Source organism: Polypterus senegalus, chromosome 5, assembly GCF_016835505.1.
Source record: "Polypterus senegalus isolate Bchr_013 chromosome 5, ASM1683550v1, whole genome shotgun sequence".
NCBI lineage: Eukaryota > Metazoa > Chordata > Cladistia > Polypteriformes > Polypteridae > Polypterus > Polypterus senegalus.
In genome coordinates this window covers 86,795,429-86,803,796 of record NC_053158.1, presented here as the reverse complement: position 1 = coordinate 86,803,796, position 8,368 = coordinate 86,795,429, and the positions used below count along the sequence as shown (strand labels likewise).

At 39.6% G+C, this 8,368-nt stretch overlaps 1 long non-coding RNA gene across 1 annotated transcript; it reads right to left on the bottom strand.

Moving 5' to 3' along the window:
* Positions 1-1,589: 1,589 nt before the first annotated feature.
* On the bottom strand, positions 1,590-2,189 carry LOC120529986. The gene is made up of 4 exons (XR_005633847.1): positions 2,174-2,189; positions 1,895-1,945; positions 1,762-1,810; positions 1,590-1,615 (listed from the first exon to the last, which is right to left on the bottom strand). It is a non-coding gene; the product is annotated as an uncharacterized LOC120529986 (long non-coding RNA).
* Positions 2,190-8,368: the final 6,179 nt, after the last annotated feature.

Sequence of the window (8,368 nt, the reverse complement as noted above, 5' to 3'; positions counted from 1 at the left end):
TACTTCCCACTGCGCAGAGACACGTTGAAGCAACGTCTTTTCTACGTCATTTTTGCACGTACCATTTTGGTCCTCTGAAGGTGCAGATAGTGACGCCAGATGACCTCTTTTTTTCGACGTCTTCCGAACGTCAAGTATTGACGTCCCCAGGACCTCCAGATAAGGGCTTATTCTAGTCGAAATTAGGTCGTTGTGAGGTCCAAATGTGGACGTTTGGATTAGAATTACCATAGCATGTTATGCTAATTCTAATAAAAATGTTATCTCGACATAAAATTTAAACATATTTAAACTCATTTAAGACATTGTTTTTACAGGTCTACTGTTTCTATTCTCTGTACACTGTAGTTCCATTTCAGAAGGTGGCATACTGTAGTTCCAGAAGGTGGAGGACCTGTTTACTGTACCAGTTTATTTTCCTGTAGCTTTGTTTGACTCAGCAGCCGATTTGAACTGGAAATGCTTTACACTTTTGTATGCATTTTGCATGCATTTCCAGTCATCATATTCTTATTCAAATAAGAAAAAAAATCACAATTCACTCATCACACATTTCTTTCCATTTTTATTAATTCCATCCACCATATTGAATACAAAAAATTAAAAAGTTAATCAGTCATGATTGATGAGAGATGAGTGTGTCCACTCGACCTCCACATCTTTGTGGTGCCTGCCTTAAATGCTCTGAAGCACACATACTTTTAAAGCCCTCTGTGGCTGCCGGGTCAAATTTCATGACTCCATCTGCACGAGTAGAAAAAGACAAGTGATTAGAATTATGAAGGTAATCTGCAGTCATACACCAAGTCCCCATATTTGAAAGCAAAACTTGGTTACCTATGCATCCACTACCAATACTGGATTATTACAAAAGCATGTCAGCAAATGTTAAAGATAGTCACATCTAGTAGACATTAGGCGGAAATCAAGTTATAAATCAAATTATTACAGGTTGGCAAGGGGTAATGTTCTTGCCTTACCCAACATGAAATATGGGCCTACCTTGTATTGCTCTATAAACCTTTTTGTTCTCCAAAGGTTTCTTGCCCCTTTTCCCCCTTCCCCTTCATATTAAACCTCGCCAACAGGGCATTACTGAAGAGCTAAAAAAAAAAAAGACATTTATAAATCAATGTGACTGATATACATAGGAACAACATCAATGTAGTATAAAGGCTTTATGACGTGTGATCAGTGTACCCTAGATTCGGGCAGGATTAGAAGAGAAATAATCTTAAATAACGTGATTAAAACAATTACAGGTTCATCAGTACGACTAACTGAATTGCAAAGTGTTTTGATGAAATTGCGGCCTTTGGACAACTCACCATGCCTTGGCCTGTTATAGGGGGGGCTGGTAAAATCACTGTGCCGGGATCTTTCATCACATTTGTAGGCATCAGTACGGTGTGACCCGTCATGCCTGTCCGTGTCCCTCGAACCACTGTGCCATGACCTGGACCTGTCCGTGTGCCTCGAACCACTGTGCTGTGACCTGGACCTGTCTGTGTGCCTCGAACCACTGTGCCGTGACCTGGATCTGTCCGTGTGCCTCGAACCACTGTGCTGTGACCTGGACCTGTGTCTGGATCCTCTGCTGGACCTACCTCTGGACCTAGAACCATTTAAATTTATTTTAAATCACTTGGACATAATACCATAACACGGAAACAGACTAACACCTACTGGTTGGCGAACAATATGTGCTGGAGACCAACCAGTAGAAGCCAGCCAATACTGTGCCTTATCCTGTTTCTTTACCTAGAGCGATAGCCATCCATGGGACAACCTCCTGCTGCATGTCGAGATCCTGAAAAACCACAAAGAATGTTCTTACACAAAGATGATAAAATAAAAAAGTGACTGTTTAAAGTGAGATGAGATGAATTCTCACTAGGTGTCGACAGATCTCCACACCGAGGTGCTGTGCTTGCAGTTTGAGGGCCTGAAAAAGACAGAATATTCAAAGGTGCAAAATTATTGAAAGGAAACAAAAAGATGACCTTTAGCTGTGATGGACACTTGGGCTGAATCCCATTTTTACCCTTAAGCCCTCTTTTTAGCCCTTCCCCTTTATGCTCAATTCAGAAGCAGTGAGAAATTCACCATCTTGAATGGACTTTTAACTTTGTTCAATGGGATGGTTGATGCGAGGGGAGAAGTAAATACTCACAAGGAGTGGACATTTCGCTGCCCTGAGAACTGTCCGAACGCTCCACAGACCTGGCTTCATCTTCAGAGGCTGAAACACATGAATCAGTGTGAATTGTGTGTATACACAAGACAGTACTATGCTTCATAAGTTGTCATTATTCCCACATGCATTGAGATTCAAGTTGGTACCTTGAATGGACCACAGCTTTTTTGGTGCAGTGGGGTATTTGGGCAGCTTGACACCTATACAGGGGTAATACAGTGAAAATAAGCATATGCATCTCCAAAAAAAATGGAATAACCTTATTAAAAAAAAGTTATTAATCTTGAAACAAATTATAAAGTCATTATAGAAAACCATTACCCCTGATGTACTCTTCATCTGAATCTGTCAATTCTGCAAAAAAATGTTTATACACATTTAAGTCAAAAATTTGAGGCCCAATGTGTCAGATTACAAATGTCATCTATCTATACATGCAAGAAACATCTGCCTGTGTGCGAGTGTCTGTGTGTGTTTTCCATGCATAATTCTCAAACCATCCATATGACTGACCTCAAAATTGATACACATCTTGTTAATTGAGAGTGAGAAACATACCATTTCTTACAAAGCCCTCTGGAGTTCCTTTTTTAGTGCGGTTCCTCGTCAATTTAAACGGCACCTCATCATCGTCGTCGTCCTCTGCCTGACTGGTCAGGTTGTAATTGTCACATTCACGATGACTGGCTACAATTTAACATTAAAAAATATATATATATATATATATATATACATATATATAAACAATATTCTGACTTGGATATATATTTAAGTCTCAATTAACAAACATAAGAGTAGAAGACGAAACAAAAAATAAGTAACACACAATATCCTAACACAAATAAACAGCTCACACTTACAAATACATGGATAAACATATAATTAACTCAACTGACCGAACGTTCCTTCCGCTTGTTGCAAGACAAACTGAGCAGAGCCGAGTGAACAAAGAAAACTTGTGATTCGCGCCGAATGCCTTGGGGTGTTGCCTCGGCCAATCAGAGTGGCGTTGGTATATGATGACGCTGCCTCGGCCAATCAGAGTGGCGTTTACTGGTTGGGCTATGATGACATGCTGCTTCGGCCAATCAGAGTGAATCAAAACAGTGAATACAGTAATCTCTCGCTATATCGCGCTTCGACTTTCGCTGCTTCACTCTATCGCAGATTTTAAATGTAAGCATATCTAAATATAGGCCTATATCTCGGATTTTTCACTGGTTCGCGGATTTCTGCCGACACTGGGTCTTTTAATTTATGGTACATGCTTTCTCAGTTTGTTTGCCCATTTGATTTCATACAAGGGACGCTATTGGCGGATGGGTTAGAAGTTACCCAATCAGAGCATGTATTACCTAAAACTCCTCAATGATATAAGATGCATCCCGCGTGGTGCTTGATAGTTTGCTTGTCTCTGCCTCTATCTCACCCTCTCTAACATTCTCTGTGCCTGACGGAGGGGGTGTATGCAGAGGGGCTGTTTGCCTATTCGATACGAACGCTCCTCTAATAAATGCCGCTTTATCGTGGTGCTTTTGGCATATTTAAAAGCACACGTGTTGATTTTTTGATTGTTTGCTTTTTTTTGCGAGCGAGCTCTCTCTCACTCTGAAATTCTCTGCTCCTGATGCGGGCACTCTTTTGAAGAGAGATATATTTGCATTCTTTTAATTGTGAGAAAGAAGATATCTGTCTTGTCAAGCACAGTTTAAACTTTTGACTAAAGGGTGTTATTTTATGTCTAAAGGACTCTAATAATGTTAACAGCGTGGGAGAGTTTATAAGGGCTTAAAATATATAAAAATAACCATACAAACATATGGTTTCTACTTCGCGAATTTTCATCTATCGCGGGGGGTTCTGGAACGCCCGTGATCGAGGAGGGATTACTTTAAGATTTTCTGCTGTGCTGACCAAATTATCAATGCCATCTCGAATCATCGGCCATTTTAACTATGGCCAATGTTTCGCTAATGTAAGCTAACAAAGAGGCAATGCAAAATGGCCACTAAAGCTAAACAGCTAACACTTTCGCAAACAGATCATAAGTCTCAATTAACAAACATAGTAGGAGACAAAACAAAAAATAAGTAACACCCTAACACAAATAAACAACTCACACTTACAAATACATGAATAAACATACAATTAACTCACCTGGCCGAGCGTTTCTTCCGCTTGTTGCAAGACAAACTGAGCAGAGCCGATCGAGTGAACAAAGTGATTCGCGCCGAATGCCTTGTGGTGTTGCCTCGGCCAATCAGATTGGCGTTGGGATATGATGACGCGCTGCCTCAGCAAATCAGTGGCATTGACTGGATGAAATCATGCCCACCATAATTTTTTTTATTAATTAACTAGATATTTGTCATAAATGTAAAAAAAAAAATAAAAATAAAAAAAATGTAAAAAAAAAAAAAAATATTACCTTTTTTTTAATGAAAAAACTTAAATTAATTCATTAAATTTCCTGCACCTGTGTTAGACGTCCCCATGACGTCCAAAAAAGTTACGTCTGATTTTTAACGTCTTATCGACGGGTCATAGATCGACGTCCAAATAGCAGACATAGTTTGCACGTCGTGTAGAAGTCGAGAATTGGTCTTGGACCGACGGACGCAATACAGACATGATCTGCATACGACGTCTAATGTTTAGTGGGTTCCTGTTCTCTCTACAGCATGGTATTGCCACGAAAAAAGTCATAAAGAATTGCGGAGGATATTTGCGCTTTCCGCTAACAATTAATAGTTAGGTTTTAAGGAAAATTCCGCAAATGACTGAGTCTACGAACCCTGAACCACAACTTCGTGGGGGTCTACTTTAATTGCATCATTTATATTTAAGTTATAGTTAACAAAAAGGAAAATCCGATTTTAAACCATTATAAGCTGGATAATTCCATATTTTAAACCTTATTTATATAAACATAGTACCTTTCATTCCTGTTAATATACTCCTAAAATTTCAAAGAAAATGTTCTTGTGTGCAGCAAACTTCTTTATGGATGCTGAATGATTTTCTTCAGTTCACTGAATTCTTGTTATTGCAGTTTACTAAGAGGGATACTTACTTATTTTCTTTTTTTAAGCTGAACTCATCATTCTCTCTGAGACTAATATTTAAGATTGGCAGTACCTCACAAATGAAGATTGAATTGTCTTGTGTACTACTTTTTAAAGGTCCCAGTTTAATAAGATCCATAGTCTGATTTTAAAAATTCTCAGTTAAAAAAGGCTACTTCTAAACTAACATGGAATTGGCTGCAGACATGAGGAGCTCTCATTAGTGATGATTTCTTTCATTTTTTTTTTTTTTGTTTATCACTTCCTAAAAATACTCATAAATAACAAAAGTGGCAATTGACTGCAACTTGTCAATTATGATCTACTGTACTGTATTTCGTATTTAAAACATGTATATGAGTAACTATGGAAACTAGCTCTGTTTACAATGTTTCCTAACCTTGGTGCTTTTGTCAGCATTTTAATTACAGTAGGTTTAGTAATTAATCTATTTTATGTAAGCTGTAAAATGAACATTGAATTTATTATTCTGTGAATAATAGAAAATAAATAGTATGTTGTGCTGCTTTAACTACAGTGAACAAAGGACATGTTTTAATAATTTACACTTCAGCATTCTATGTATTTTTATTCATTATTTCTTAGAATATATTACCTTATATTTAGTGACATTTATTTTTAACTTCAGTTTTACATTCATGAATGTCTACAATACTTAACTCATCAAAATTATTTACACATTTTAAACAGACCTACAGTATAATAAAAGTTATAATAAATGTGATTTTAATTTCAGGTAAGTATTAATTACCAAGAGAACAGAATCCTCAGCTGTAGAAAACTGTCAGGTCTGACCTCAAGTAGTCAGTACAATAAACTGGTGCATTGTGGGGTTTCTGGAAGCAGGAGGTGAGCAAGGAGAGCCTGTATAAGGAGATTCTCTGAAAAGATGGAAAAAGCTGGGAGAACTGAAGCACTGGATAGCAGATCTAGCAGAAGCTGCATACCTGGAGGGAGTTAGAGGAGAGTGTGTGCAGTGGAGCAGCTGAGGAGGCAGGAGTCAGAAGCCCAAAGGTACCACCTGCCAGGGAGTTGGTCACAAGTGGGCAGGTTCACAACTGTGTGGTCAGTAATTGTTGTAAATGCACTTGCTTGGGGAACAAGGTGAGGGCAGGTTGGGACTTTTCCCGATGTCTGAGTTCATGTTTTTTATTTTGGAGATGTTCCCTATGGCCCCTAATTGCAGGTAAGTTTGCTCAGGCATGCTAAGGTTAATTGATTTGCATGTTTTGAAGTACATGTTATGTTTAAAAGCTTAACCCTTTATGTCCTAAGGGATTTTGGGAATTATTGAGCCCATATTACATACCCAAAAATAAATGGCTATTATTCAGGTTAAAGGATCTGCAAATGGCATCTGTTGTTCAAGGGACACACTGTCCCAGATCACTGTGGTCAATAAAAAAACAAAGTTGTGCTGTGAAAATTCTAAAAACCACTGATCTAGGAGACTGTTCTGCCACCTCTAATACATTACTGATGGTCCTGCTAATGCTCAACCCCACCACACCCAGCAAATTTTAGAGGAACTTGCTTGCAAAATCCCTGCAGCCCAACTATATTGGCTCACATGAAGTCTTCCATGCCTGGCTGCGATAATGTAGCACACATTTGTCTGCAGATGTGCTTGTCTTTGAGAATTTAATAATTAATTTTTGGAAGCAATCCCAGCAAATAGCATCAAACAGCATTCTCAATGTATCATTTATCATTGGTTTAAAAACAAAATGTGTTCAAACAGCTGAAGTTGCCTTTAGGCTTTGAAATAACCTTGATCATCTCTGTCACTGTTTTTTATTACTCTTACCTAAGGTCACTAACAGGGCAGCTTTTTTCTTCAGCTGGAAAATGGGCAGAAACCATCCAATTGTCAAATCGAAAAACATAATCAAATTGACTCCTTGAGATATGGAAAGCTTTGGGACATGAGCACAATTTTGTTGGCACTGTATCATTTTATGTAGTGGTGGTAGTGATGCTTTTGGGTTTTTGAAGATACAGAATGCATAATTTACTGTTTATACAAATGCACAAATTAAATCTTAATTTATCTGTCCAGTCATTTGCATGAAAAATATTACAGGTCACCCATGCACAATATGGCAAAACAAATACAAATATAAAATAGAACACTTACATGACTAGGTAGTACGTTGATGGCTCTTTAATGTACTGTATATTTAATGTACAGTTTACTTATTATATCAGACGGACTGCAGAGGGGTAAAGTTGCTAACTTTGATACTAGCATAAATACGACATGACCTTATTTTGGAAAACAGACTCCACCCAGGATGAATAGGGTCAATGAGATTTGCATCAATCCTGTTTCTACAGTGTTTAGTGTATATGGATTGTATTGTCAGAAGAAGCCAGTACACTCCCAATAGTGCTGCAGTAGAAGCTCACCAGTATTTGTTTCTGCTTAACACACTTCTTTAATCATATGAATGTGGTGTTATGGGTCCACAGCTCGTTGAGCAAAGGCCATTCATTTTAAATAAGTAATCGATGCGCTCGCGGCTTAGTGAGGGGACGTTGGGCCATAGTGGGCTGCGGGACGATCCGTAGGGTGTGGGCGTTTCTCACCTAGTGCACAGGTGAGGAACTGCCCACATTCATGATTGTCCCGTGGCTAATGCTGCAGCTGCTGTGGCCCTCGTCATTTAAAAAGAAGCGCGAGTCGGTTGTGAGGAGGGAAAAAAGTGGAGAGAGAAAGGAAAGGAGAGGACGGAGGTTACCGGGAGCAGGAGAGGAAGCAGGCGGTGCGTGAGTGTGGTGAGCGCGCGATCGAGCGCTCGTGGACAGCTGCGTGGAAGCTGGGTGTTAGGCCGACACCCAGGTGTTTGTGTTGATGTCGCTCCCGCTGAGCGATCAGGTAGCGGGAGTGACCAGGGAAGGCGACTGGCCGCAGAGAGGCCATGGAAAGGCAGCGGAAGTCGGGAGACTTGGTGCTGGAATCCCCAACATGGGCGACCTGGCCGTTGGTTGGAAACCAAGTTCTCCGAGACTGGGATGAGTGCCATACCGAAGCCAGGGATCGGGAGGTCTCCAGTCTCATGCATGTGTTTCAGGAGGGCAGCTG